Genomic DNA, 13,653 nt, shown 5'->3' on the forward strand with positions numbered 1-13,653 from the left:
GGGATGACTTTCTGATTTGGGGAAGAGCCATGATGGTGCCGTGTGATTGGAGAGTCTGGAAGGGACAGTTTAGGGATGGGGAACAGTATCTCAGGCCCTGCTTTGGGCACACCGCCTTCCAGGTCTTCTGCATCTGGTCCCCGCTGGTTTGGCTCCTGCCTACCTCACCCACCACATCCAGTTCTAAAGCATTTTATGCACTAGATACCCCACAGCGCACTGTCTCAAATTTCTGCCCCTTCTCTGCCTGGAAGCTTCGCTGTGAGACTCCACTCAGGGCCACGTTCTCTAGAGAGTCTTCGTATCAGTCAGTTTCGGCCACGATGTGCTGCGCTAACAAGCAATCCCCAAAGCTCACGCCAACGAAGTTTCGTTTCCCACATTGCATGTTCACCAGCTGGATTTCATGTCTTCTTCGTCACAGGACCCAGGCTGTGTGAGCAGCCCCGTGTCTGGGACACACCCATCCCGTCTGCTGATGGAGGGAAAGAAAGATGGGGGCAGTTCATGCGGCTCCTACAGCTGCTGCCTGGAGTGACACGCAAACCCTGTGTGCACACAAGTCACCAGGCCCGGCCCAGGGTCAGCGGGCGGGAGACAGACTCCTGCTCAGGGAAGATCCAAGCAGGGAGAAGCCCGGCAGGGAAGGGCAGCAGTTAGGCTTTAAATATGCCTAACACAGGGCTGGTTAGCACAGGTATGTGTTAGATGGGCAGATTCTCAGGCCCACCCCAGACCTACTGAATCGGAAAATCTTGGCGGTGGGGCAAGGATGGAGGCCCAGTAATGTGCGATTCACCCGGCCCTCCCGGGGTACTAACGCATGCTCAAGTTTGAGAACCACTGACCTCACACACTCTGACTCTCTTCTACCACCGACGAGGTCAAGGGGGCTATTCCCCAGCACACCCACACTTCTATCACTGCAGTATTTGGAAGATACAGCCTTCTCAGTATCAAGACGGGCATGCGGTAGGTGCATAATCAATGCTGGTGTAACAGTGTGGCATTTGCCACACTCGCCCCGCTCTGCTCCCACCCCACCCCCTCCATAATGTTCTTGGGACCTGTGTTTTGCACGGGATCGAGGAGTATCTGGATTCCTGGAAGTCACCCTCCTCCGTCTAGACCCTCTGTCTATACCAGTCATTGCTCCACCTGCCAGCTTGAGTCTGGTTCTTGGAACATACATAGGATATAGGTCAACTTTGACCGATCACCGTCTCCTGACTCCTGGCTTTTGACCCTTCGCTTTGCGTTGACATCACTTCCTAGCAACCGTGGCTCACTGCTGCTTGTCACTTCGACAGCTAGGGCACACTGCCATCCCCTTGGACCCCCTTTCTCCAGCCATCTCCGTGGCCATGCTGGTCTGGTACTGCTGTCCACCCGGCATGCCTCTTCAGGCCCGGAGGTGGACCAAGTTCCACTCGTGGCCGCCCCTGAACAAGCCTACAGTTCTTCAGAGCCCTGGTTGGCCCAGTTTGTGCTTGGATGACCAAGGAGGTCCATGGAGAAGGCTCTCAATTGCTTGTCCTTGCCCCAGTCGGTGCCCTGTCCAGTCCTGGCTTTTGTGCTGCCCCATGGTGGGTACTGGTGAGCGCTGAACTACAGCTGTGATGATCACGGTAGTGATCGCTCTCCTTCGGCACTCAGCTCATGCCAGGAACCTACTGCTTAATCCCCACAACAACCCGAAGACCTAGAAACGGCTCCTGTCCCCGGGATAAAGTGGAGGCTCAGAGAGACAGACCGAGGATTATACAGCTGGTATCTTGAATCCAGGATTTAAAGCCTGGTTTAAAATAGTGTATTTACAGAAAAAAAATTCAGATACAGCAATGCCAACAGATAAGGAGAGGATGATCACAGGAAAGACCGCACCCAAGAGCAACATGGAGGTGGACATGGGCGCACCGGGCTCCGGCAGAAGGCAAAAGCAACAGCGGGAACCGTGGGCAGGAGCCTTTATCGCGGCTGCCGGGGTAAGGAGCAGGAGAGGTCGGGCGCGCAAGAGGGTTTAGGATTGATTGCGTAATTTCTCTGTGGGCCCTGAGCTCCCACTCCAGGACTCTTAACCTCAGGACATTGGCATGAGAACACGGTCCCTGGCTGTGGGCAGGTGGAGAGTAGCTCAGAGTGTGAACACCGCATAAAACAAGATGCTTGGAGTGTGGGCTCTGGGATGGTGGGTTTGCATCTAAAAAGTGGGCTCTCGAGTGTGAGTCCTGTACTTTCTAGGAATTGGCCAGCCCTGGGAGGGAGGAGGAGGGATTATAATGCTGCAAGAGAAACTGAGGTTCATCTAGTCCGTAAGCAACATAGGCGGGACCTAAACTCAAACCTGGGTGGGCCCAGGGATTCTGACTCCAAACCCCAAGCACTGTTGGGCTGGACTTGAAACTGGGGGAGACCTGCTGGGCTGGTGCCCAGACAGAGCCACTCAATGGATTTCCACTGGAAGTCTAATTCCGTGGGCTGGATGCAGCACGCCCCAGGTCAGTGACAGCATGCACCAGGGAAAGCGAGACCAGAGACACCAAAGGAAGATGCGGAAGGAGGATGGGTCTTCGGGCTCAGTGACTAAACCCACACATTCCATTGCAGTTGGAGCAACTTTCAGCCCCTCGGGGTTTCTGGGAATAGAAACAATCACCCTGATCTTAGGAGGTTTGAGAGGATGAAATGCAAATCTGTATACAAAGCACCAGGCTGATAATAATTACTCAACAAATGTTAGTTGCCTTCCTCCAACTCAAGGGGCTAGCACAGGCAGACTCGAAGTCTTGGTCCTGCTGGTCAGCCCTGGGCAGGTGGGAAGCCCATGGTCAGAACCACCAGATAGCCCCACAGTCCCACCGGTGGCAGGCCAGGGAGGGACCCACCTGGTGGTCTCATGCTGACGTCCTGAGCTTATAGCACCCTGCAGCGGGAGCTCAGGGCCCACAGAGAAAGCAGGGAACAAAGAATCTGCTGGGAAAGAAGGGGACAGTTGTTTGAGAAGCTGTAAAGAGGCTTTCAGGGGCCTAGCGTTGGTGTCAACAGTCCCATAGAGAGAGGGGTTCTGACATCAGGATGCTGTCATCAGGAGGCAAAAGAGAACTAAGGACGTGGCCACTAAGGCGAAGCCTGCCAAGGGCAGAGTGGGACGGGCAGCCGGCTGGACCATCACTTAGCCCTGCATCCGCCTCCATTTGTCCACCTGTTCATTCGACCGACCCCTACTGAGCACCTGCTAAGTGTTAATTCTGCTCATAAGAGAATAATAATAAGGCCAGCTTCCACCCCCAGGAGATTAGGGTCAGCCACCAGGGACGGACACGGGAATACATACATCCCCGGGAGATGCGTGCGCAGGCTGCTGGGTAGCCGGGAATGGGGCAAGGCTCAAGAGGCAGTTACTCATGTGTCTCCTTTGCAAGTGATGATAAAAGTATCGGAAAGAGGACGTGACCAGGCTGTCAGAGCAGAGAGGGCAGGGTGGGCTGGCACGTGGAGATGTGAACAAGTTAGGTGTATTTCAGGGTCCAGCGCCCCTTCCTGCTGGAACGCAGAGTTCAGGAGAGGAGCAGAAATGAGAGGAAGCCGCTGTCCCCATTTTACCCTCAAGGAAACTGGAGCCTGGCAGGTGCGTGTGGAGCATCCTCGTGCCCGAGGTCTGGGGCACATGAAGGGGCAGTGAACCAGGTCTTGGGCAGAGCTTCCAGAGGTTGCCACGTGGTTCGCGGCCCGCCTGACTCCGGTACGTCCGCACTGCGGACAGGGATGCATTCCTGCCCTACGTAGAGCTGGTCTGCAGCACAGTTAACAGGTAGGGAACAGGAAGTAAGGACGTTCCTGGTGTCCAACAGTGTCGGGAGGCACAAAGAGAAGCAAGGGAACCAAGACAAGAAATATGACTATGTGTAGATGGGTTCCTGATTGTAGACCAGCACAGAATGGATCGTTGGGGAAGAAACCGTGCGGATCCCGTCCCGCGTCCGGGAGACACAGCTACATAGGACAACTTTGTTTCCATGTCTCCATGGTCGGGAAAGCATCCTTCTTGTGTAAAGTGTACTTGCAGCTAGGGATTTATGACCCAGAGAGGGTTTGAACTGAACGTAGAGAAACAGGAAAGGAGGGACGCGTGGCGCGGGGTTTCAGGAACCCATGGTTCACAGGCCGCCACACTGCTCTGTATCAGTTTAAGTCTTCCCTCCATTTTCCTCTCCAAATGCTAAGAAGAGCTATTTTGATCTTCACAATTACCCTTTCCCATTATTAAAATAATATTTCAAAACTGTAATAGTAACTCCTCGTGCTCATGCACCACTTGGAGGCTCTAACAGTCATATTTTTAAGTGAAGAAGCCAAGAGCGGAAATTATGTCCAGTTTGCAACATCCGTGTAAACACGAGAAGTAAAAAGAGAATAGATCCTTGCACATAGATCACTGCCGTGCGTGAAGCCCATTCGGGAGGAAATCTGCCAACAGCCACCCTTCACCCTTCACGGGATGCGGGGACAGGAAGTAGGAAGAGACGGTTTCCACCATTTATCCTTTTATCCTTTCTGAAGTTTGAATGATATGAAGGAATTACGATTCAAAAAACATGTTTTAAGAAGGTTTCAGAGTGTGGGAGGCAGTGTGAGCGTGGGTAAGGTGAGTGTGGGTGTGTGCACGCACGTGCTGGGCAAACGGCGAGAGAGAAGCGTCCCTGGGTGTGCGGCTGGGATGCAAACACGTCCCTCTGGAATGCACCCCTGTCTGCAGAGGGGGTGTACTGGAGGCAGGGGGGCCGCGAACCACATGGCAACCTCCGGAAGCTCGTGGGCTCCAGCTGCCCAAGACCTGGTTCACTGCCCCTTCATGTGGCTCCAGACCCCTGGCGCGAGGACGCTCCACACGCACCTGCCAGGCTCCAGACTCTGGGCAGGAGGACGCTCCACAGGCACCTGCCAGTGACAGGTGCGGCTCTTCCATGGGGGGTCCTGGCCCATTTCCCACATAGCTGAGCCTGCATGGGAGACCCAGGTGCACAGAATTACATCTCCATTTGTTTTGTTCCTGAAATGTAGGTGTCAAGGATGGGATTAGAGACGGAGAGAGAGGAGAGGATGCACACTCGCGGCACAGGGAGTATGTGATTCAGCCGCACCTATCCCGTGTTCTTAGACTTCTCTTGTCCGCCTGTGGAACCGATGTGCTTCGTGCACGCTACAGACTTCGCAGAACTGTCCGCCGGGCCAGGGCCTGTGCGAGCTATGGGGGACAGAGCCATGCACGGCGGCTTACGCACAGAGGACTGGAAAGATGCCCTGGGTCTGATGACGGGGCTCAGATGTGGTCCTGCTTGGGGGTGCGTGCAGGTCAGGGCTTTCCCACACACACTTTTTGGGAGTGGGAAGTGAACGTCTCCTCTTAAGGAGGCCACGTCCACAGGGAAAAGCCCCTGACCTTCACCGTCCCACAGTGAGTGGGTCCACAGTGAGCCTCGGCCCAGGTTGCGACACACAGGCTTAAACCAGCCAGGCCCTGGGTCTCGCGTCTTGTAACTCCAGTTGGCTGGGATCGACCAGAAATTACGATTCAAAAAACATGTTTTAAGAAGATTTCAGAGTGTGGGAGACAGTGTGAGCGTGGGTAAGGTGAGTGTGGGTGTGTGCATGCACGTGCTGGGCAAACGGCGAGAGAGAAGCGTCCCTGGGTGTGCGGCTGGGATGCAAACACGTCCCTCATTTAAGACCTCTGGGATCTCACGATCCGGCCACGTCACGTCCCTCCCACTAATGAGAGCAGGCTCCTTCCTACAAAGCGGAGCACGGTTCTGAGATCACAGTGCACACTCCCGTTCCCCGCCCCCCTCTGACTCTATGAAGTAGGGACTCTTATCACCGCCAGGCCTTCCTACAGTGACGGGGGTACCGAGGGGTCCCCGCAGCCTGCCCGCGGTTGTGCCGTGGGAGACGCGGGATTCAAACCACGGCATTCTGGACTCAGAGCTCATGCTCGCATCCACTCTGCTGTGTCGCCATCCAGAGCTTCTCAGATCTCAACGCAAAGTCTCCTCCAGCCGCCACCGACACTTGAAAGCCGTCACCCCGAGACCTGGCTGTGCAAGGACCCCGGGCTTAACCCCTGTATTTCCACTACTCCTCACTGACACAATTTTTTCCAAGTGCTCTGCCCTCAACAGGGTTCTGGATGCTGAGAACACAGCGGTGGACGAAACACCCCACTTAGTGGGGAGACCCAGGGAATATGTAACAGGACACCGATGCAGACGGCCCTCCTGCCGGGGCTCTCACTCAACTTCGGGAAGCAGGTGTATCATTTGACTCAGTTACAGATGCAGAAACAGAGGCCAGAGACGTTAGTAAGGATGTCTGAACTCACACAGGCAGCAAGTTTGAACTTGGACTTCATTTTGGGTTAAATTCAGCTCTGACTCTGAGGCCGAAGTTCTTAACCGTGCCGTGCCCGGGGCCATGGCCACAGGAAATAGACCTTCGTTTGTCCCCCCTTCCTCCCCGCCTTCCTCCTGCTCCCCCCGCTAGACACGGGCGGGGCGAGGGTGGGGCACGGGGTCTGAGAGCTGGGGGGGTGGGTGGAACCCTGGGGTCCCCTGCTGAGGGCGCCCCTGCCCATCCTGTCCCTGGAGGGCCATCCTCACAGTCAGGCAGAAGCCCCCGCATCCCGTTCTGAACGAGAACGTCGCAGAAGCGAGTCACCAAGTCAGTAAGAGTTCCTCTCTGGCACCATCTTCTCTGTGTTTTCTCTCCTCTTGTTCTGACAAATGTGTTCATGTAAAGACAAAAAGGAAAGCCGAGTGATTTGTCACAGTCACACCTTCGGTCCCGGCCTCCAGAACGAATTGCAGCGGTTAGAGTTAATCAATCACTCCCACGACTGTCCTTGTGGTGCCCCGTTTGCCAAGGGCCTCAATCCGGGCCCTCGAGTCTGCTGCTTCTGCAGACTGTGCGTGCACGTGTGTAAACCCTGTGCTCCCGGTGCGGGAGGGGGAGTGCACTCGCCAAGCCTCTGCACCAGGCGCCCAGCGAGCTGCCTTGGCTGCACCACGTCGCCTGCTCCCATGCCCTGGGGGACGCGCCTTCTTCCCTTTGCAGGCCGTCCCACTGGGCTGGGGGAAGGTGGGGTCTGCAGGCTCATAGGACACAGGTCGTGGGGAGCAGGGCTGTGATAGGAGCCTCCCCACTCATCTTCTGCATCCGACCTGATGGGATAGTCCAGTCCCTAAAGATCCCATCCATGTCCTTCCCAGATTTGCAAGGTTGTTCTCTGAATCCCCAAATCCGAATTCCTGCCTTACAATGGGGCTGAGACAACTCATCTTACCACGCGTTCCAATCAGATTCTCGGAGCTCAGAGACCCTTCCCGAGCTGCCCTGGGGCCTCCTGCTGCAGAGCCTCACATGTCCCCCAAACAGGAGGCATCAAGACAGTGGTCGGAACTTGAAGAAATCGAACCTAGAACACAGGTTAATTTATTGTGTTGCTGCTGGAGATGAGACTGTACGGCCCCGTGTGACGGAGACTCGCATGTGTTTTGAAGGAAACCGATGAGATGATCTGTGTGTCGCACGGTCACTCGTCCTCAACAAGACAGCGGCCGGAGCGGCTAGAAGGAGACTCAGAAATTGTCTCCGTGTCTCTCGTTCAACCAGGTTAAACACCTCCCTTGTAGCCACGACGGATTTGCTCAGCAAGCCAACACAGAGGAACCCGAATGAATTGTCACACATCCCCACCTAATGGGGCTTTAATTCTGAGACAGAGAGGGTCACGGTGAATTTCCATGAGCTCGACTTTGCTGGGATGGCTGGTGAGTGGAATTAGCCAGCTCTGGACGCAAGCTCAACCATGTCTCATGGGCAGAAATTCTGTGCGCTTGTTGTAACGGGGGTGCGAGCCCCTGTCCTGGTCTCTGTGCCAGGAAGAACAGGAGTGGCAGCAACAGGGGCTCTGGACCCCCTCCCCAACCCCACAGGCGTCCCCGGAGCCTGAGCCTCTCAAATCCCCCCCTCCACTGCATCTGAAACTCCGCCAAACAACGTCACCCTGCTCTCACATGACACCTCCATGCGTGGGGACCCGAACTTGTCTTCATGGGATCAGGCATAGGAATGCTGTAGAAGGAACTGAAATGATACATAAGGGACGGGACTTCTCCAGCTCTGATGCTCTTTTCAGTCCAAGATTCTGGGTGCATCTGAGACGCTAGCGGTTCTGACACATAGGAGGAAATGGACCAGTTGCTGGCCTAAGTGTGGACGCACCCCGTGTAGTTACCTGTTTGTTCAGCAGGTGCGCGCCGTTTCCCCGCTCTGGGTCAGGCACCGAAGCACGGAGATAAAACACCTGGAGCATCCCTGCCCGCGGGATCTGTCTGTCCATGGATCGCCAGGGGGCTGGCAGGGGGGGAGCATCTGCTCATCAGCTCTGTTCCTACATCACCTACTGGAGCCCAGACCTCCTGAAAGCCAAGATCATGTCCTCTTACCTCTTAGCTGGTCTGTCCCCAAACCCGGAGGGGGCTTGGCGCCCGGAAGCCGCTTACACCATCAGTTGGACAGATAAATGATGGGAGGTCAGTTAGGAGCCCTTCAGAAGGGTTTCGGGTTCCAGAGGGAAAGACTGCTGGTGGAAGGAAGTTCGCGGGCAGACACGCTCCGTCCGACTCAGTGAACGAGATCCGAGACCCTCACCTCACCGCGAGGACCGCTCGGGCACAGGCGCAAACGTGCGCCCGGGTCATGGGGGTGACAGACACAATCATGCAGATAGCCACAGTGTCGTGTGCAGTGCTGATGTGAGCCTCAGACCCCGGGGCCCAGGGGACTCACGGGAGGGTCGGCGAACCCGCTTCTGAGGGATTTGGAGCCGTGTCCTTTCAGGAGGGACAGGACACAGAGACCTGGGAAATTGGAGGTCGGTGGGAAGGCCGTGGGGGGTCAGGCTGTGAGGACAGGTGCGGCCAGTGGGGGAGGAAGGCCTTGTACGTTGGCCCAGTGAGTCTGAGTGTTGTTCGCTGGGTGATGGGAGCCCCTGATGGTTATTGAGTGAGAGTGTCCTTACACGAGCCCTCTGGGACTGGGATGCTCTGGCCTGGACAAAGTGTCTACGAGCTTGGCTCCATGTGGGAGCCCTTCCACAGCCACAGAACCAAAGGCCCGTGTGCTTGGAAGAAACCTCAGGCCAAGCACATCATCCCGTGCCTGCTTCTGGCGTTGGCACTCCCTGACAGCTATGTATGTGGGCGCCGTTCCTCTGCAGTGAGCGAGAACGCACAGCCCCAACCTCCCTGCATGCTGGGACGTTCTCTCTAATGTTGACTCAAACTCCGTGTCCCTCCGGGGTGCACAGAACTGTCCCACAGAAAAGCCCGATAGCTGACAAGTGAGACGTGCCCAGCTGTCCCTCAGGAAGACAGCTTCTGGTTCCCGCAACAGTGGATTTTCTGTATCACCTGACGGGGCGTGGGGTGCCCAGACGGTAAGGTCAGCCGTGCCCCTGGGTGTGTCCGGGAGGGTGTTTTTGGAGGGGATGGATATGTGAATTGGCAGACTGAGTAAAGGCCCCCTCCTGTTCCCTATCTGCTGGGACGCGGTCTCCCACCTTCGGTCTCCAGCTGAATCGGCTCTCCGGGTCCCCAGCTTGCCGGCCACACACTGAGGGATGTCTCTGCTGCCCCAAGCCCATGAGCTAGTCCCTTATGAGAAATCTCCTTTTACATCATAAATATAAACATAAATGTATGTATCCTACAGGTTCGTTTCTCTGAAGAGCCCTGACACGGTTTGCTCCCTGTCCTGCTTGTTTTCCCGTACGTTTCCCAGCAGTGGAGGCAAAGTGCGTGGCAAGATGTGGCCCCAGGCGCTCTGACCCTGCAGAGAGTGTACACGGCCTCCTCTCTTATTTTGACCTGGGTCCCTCTAATGTGGTTACAGTGGGACCGACCTCTGATCCCCATTTCCTCCGAGGACGCTCAGAGAGGGGCAGGAGTTGGCTCAAGGCCACGCAACGAAGTAAATGACATGGCCGACCATGTGAATGTCTGCAAGGAAACAAGTCTGTGCTCCTACCGGATTCCACACCATCACTCGCTTGAACCACCGAAGGAAAACCGGGAACACTAGGTCCTTTGAGCCGGTCCTACCCGATTGCTACAGGAGACCTGCAGGGCAGGCGGTGGAGGGACAGGACGCCACCCCCTCACTTTCCTGCAACCCAGCGAGGACGGGCGGCCACCTGGTGTTAGCAGCGTTCTGCGGGCCAGGAAACAGAGGCCCGTGTGAATGAACAAGAGATGATGTCCACAGATGTCCACACGTCTGCACCGTCACACCGTGTGGGCGGGAGAGGGGAAAGGCGGACCCCCACGCTGCTGAAGTTCAGATGCGCTTTTCCTTGTCCTCGCTTGGGTCTAATTTCCAGGTCACGATATTAGAGATTTAAATAGTACGTCCCGAGGGGCCAGGGGAGAGTGAAAACAAGCCAGAGTGGCAGGAGGGGGCCCTCATTCAGCACGTGGTCACTGATTTATTAACAGACAGAAGAGACGCTGGTTTATAAATGATCTTGGGGAGGTAAAGACTGCAGCTTGTATTTTGGAATTAATGTTTAATTACGTATGGAATTCTTAATTACACATGCGATCCTTAATGACATAGCAACGCAGTAATATGTTTGCCCTTCCGAGACATGAGACACGACCCCGGGCAGGCCGAAGTCCGCTCGGGACGACCCGAGTCCTCTCCCTCCCCTGACACTGCGTTGTTCCGCAGCAGGGCTACCGAGACGGACTTGTGAACTGCATGTGACATTTCATCCCACTCCTTGAGTCCCGCTCAGCGGAGGGACCCGTCTCCGTCCCCATCCTGGCACATTAATGCCGCTCCCCGGGTTCTGCTCAGAGCGCAACAACTGTAGAGACCGTCTTCGCCCGCGTGGGCGCTGTGCCCTTGGGAACGTCTGCGCTACCGTGCCATCCCGCTATTTCTGGGTTTAGTGCCAACAATAAATGTTCCCAAACTCTTCTGGAACCTCCTTGTTTTAAGTCACATGTCATTAGTGATGAGAGAGTCGGGCATCCTTCCATATATGTTTTCTGTGATTTCTTATATGATCATTTTTACATTGGGTTATCTGTGAAGACCGTTTTTTCCTGTTATTTTTAGGAATACTAATCTTTTTCCTAATATTTGTTGCAAGCATATTCTCCCAGGTTGCTGACATTGTGCCCATTTGCCCCTTAATGTTTTAGTGTGTGTTTCCTAAGAATAAGGATATTCTTTTGTGTAACCAAAGTACTGATGTTGAATTCAAAAACTTTTACACTGAGGATATAATTTTACCAAATCCACTGTCCACGTTCCAGTTATTTCCTTGTCCCAGTGCTGTTCTTAACGGCATTCTTTCCCTCCAGTGTTTGGGGCGCTGGGGTGCGCCAGCCCCTGGCTCCGCGGGTCCCAGGCGGACCAGGCTTGGCCACTCGCCACTGACAGAATCGAAGGCAGAGAGACAGACAGGAAAGGGATTCATTTCAGGGAGGCTGGCACCGGGAAGACCGGGCCAGCGTCCAAAGTGCGGAAAACACCTCCAGGTCTATAGGAGGAGAATGTGGGCAGGTGGGTGGTGAAGGTCAGGTCCATCCCTGTCTCGGGGTCGGTCACGGGGCTCTCGTGGGCTCAGGGCAGTCCTGGCTGCTCGAGGGGGCAATTTCTGTTTTCATCACGGGATGCTCTGCCCTTGGGGTCTCCCGCCTGAGCCAAGGGACCAGCTGGAAAGAAGAACCCAACTGGAAAGTCTGAGGTCAAACTGGAGACAGCTGACGTCCTCTCTCGCCAGGGCATTTACTCACCGTTCTTGGTCCCTGTCGATCTAGAATCGTCCATTCCACTGCCTCCCTTCTGCCACAACACCGACAATTCTGAAACCCTGCAGTCAATTATTCATGACTATGGAATTATTATCCCCTCTGCTGGGTTTTGTCTGAAGTTTCCTCGCGTCTAGATGCAAGTTTTGCTGCAAATGCGACCCTCTGCTTTTCTCAGGGTCTCACGCCCGGAGGCACACGGTGTCCCCCTGCTGTTTTCCTAACAGCGATTGTGACCGCTGGACCGAGGTGTGACGGATCAACATGTTAACCATTTCCCTTGATCCTCATCAGAACGTCCCCCTAGACTTAACGATTCGTCCATGATTCTTGCCTGAACCCATCTTCACTAGGAAGTTAGCTTTCTCCTGGAAGGAAGAGCCCTCCCCTCCGCCCGTTTGCCAGTGAGCTCGCACCCCCTCCCTCTCCTGCGCCCCCTCCATCTATGAGAACGGACTCAGGGGTTCTTATTTCACTGGTGATTTGTAACCCACTACTGACTATCAGTCTGCTCAGGCGCTGTAACAAATCACCACGTACTTGGGGGCTTCTAAAAACACACATTTATTCTCTTATCTCTTACCGTTCTGGAGTCAGAAGTCCAAAATTGGTTCCATGGAGCCCAAGTCCAGGTGCTGGCTGGGCCACACCCCCTCTGAATGCCCTGGGGGAGAATCCTTTCCTCCCTGATCCAGCTTCCAGAGCCGCATTCCTAGCATCCCAGGCTTCTGTCCCCGTCCTCCACCTTCAAAGCCAGCAGGGCGGCCCCCAGCTCCGGTCCTTATGCTGCCCTGTTCTTCCCCGTGTTCTGATTTCTCTCTGCCTCACACTGATAAGGACACTCATGATTCCATTTAGGGCTCCCCGGATAACACTGGAGAATCTCTCCATGTCAAGATCCTCACCTTAGTCACATCTGCCAAGTCCCGTTTGCCCTGTAAAAGGACATTCACAGGTGGCAGGGACTAGGACCCACTTATTTTTAAGTGGGTCCTAATCCCATTATTCAGTGGATCCCACTTCTCTTGTGGTCAAAATCTGGTGCTCACATTACCCCAGCTTTGGCCAGTGGGGGCCCCTTCAAGCTTGTGACAAGCCCCCATCGCTCCGTTCATTTGTTCCCTCGAGCACCATGTTACTTTCTGGCACAACAAGGTATTTCTGGCTCATCTTGCACATTCTCCTTCTTGCCCTTGAATCAGTCATCCCTCCAAGGGCCCTAGTTCCATTTAGTAGGAATGGCATTTGCAAACCGAGATCTGGGCTGTTGCAGGGCGGTCTTTACTCCCGGCTCTTTTCATCGGAGCGAGCTAGCAAATACACACATATTTACACATAGTCTTACACCTTTCCCCATTCCGTACCTCCCTTCTTCCATGGCAAGAGCTGGGGCCCCACAGAATCCACACATTATTCGCTTGCTCGGTGCTGCACAGACACAACGTGGTTCAGAGACCCTGCAGCCAGGGTGCCGTCCTAGTGGGGTCCACGCTTACCCTGCGGTTCTTTTGCTTCCCCGGACCAAGGGTGGACCGCCACCGTTGCCTTCAAAAGTTGACTGGCATTAAATTCCTTCTCCCCCTCTGTGTCTTTATCCATTTGAAATAGTTCGATTCATTTTTAAAATTTCCCCTTTGGTTTTAGGTTGCCTTTTCTTCCTGGCTTGTTGATCCTTCTGATGAAATTTGCCCGGTGATCTTTTCATTCGTTGTTGCTTCTCCGGGAAGGTGCACAGTGTCCTCTGAGCGCCTGCATATTCAAATCGTCCTCTTAA

The sequence above is a fragment of the Mirounga angustirostris genome, unplaced genomic scaffold (assembly GCF_029215605.1).
Source record: "Mirounga angustirostris isolate CCGP_5_RB_7025 unplaced genomic scaffold, mMirAng1.0.hap1 SCAF_9, whole genome shotgun sequence".
NCBI classification, from domain to species: domain Eukaryota; kingdom Metazoa; phylum Chordata; class Mammalia; order Carnivora; family Phocidae; genus Mirounga; species Mirounga angustirostris.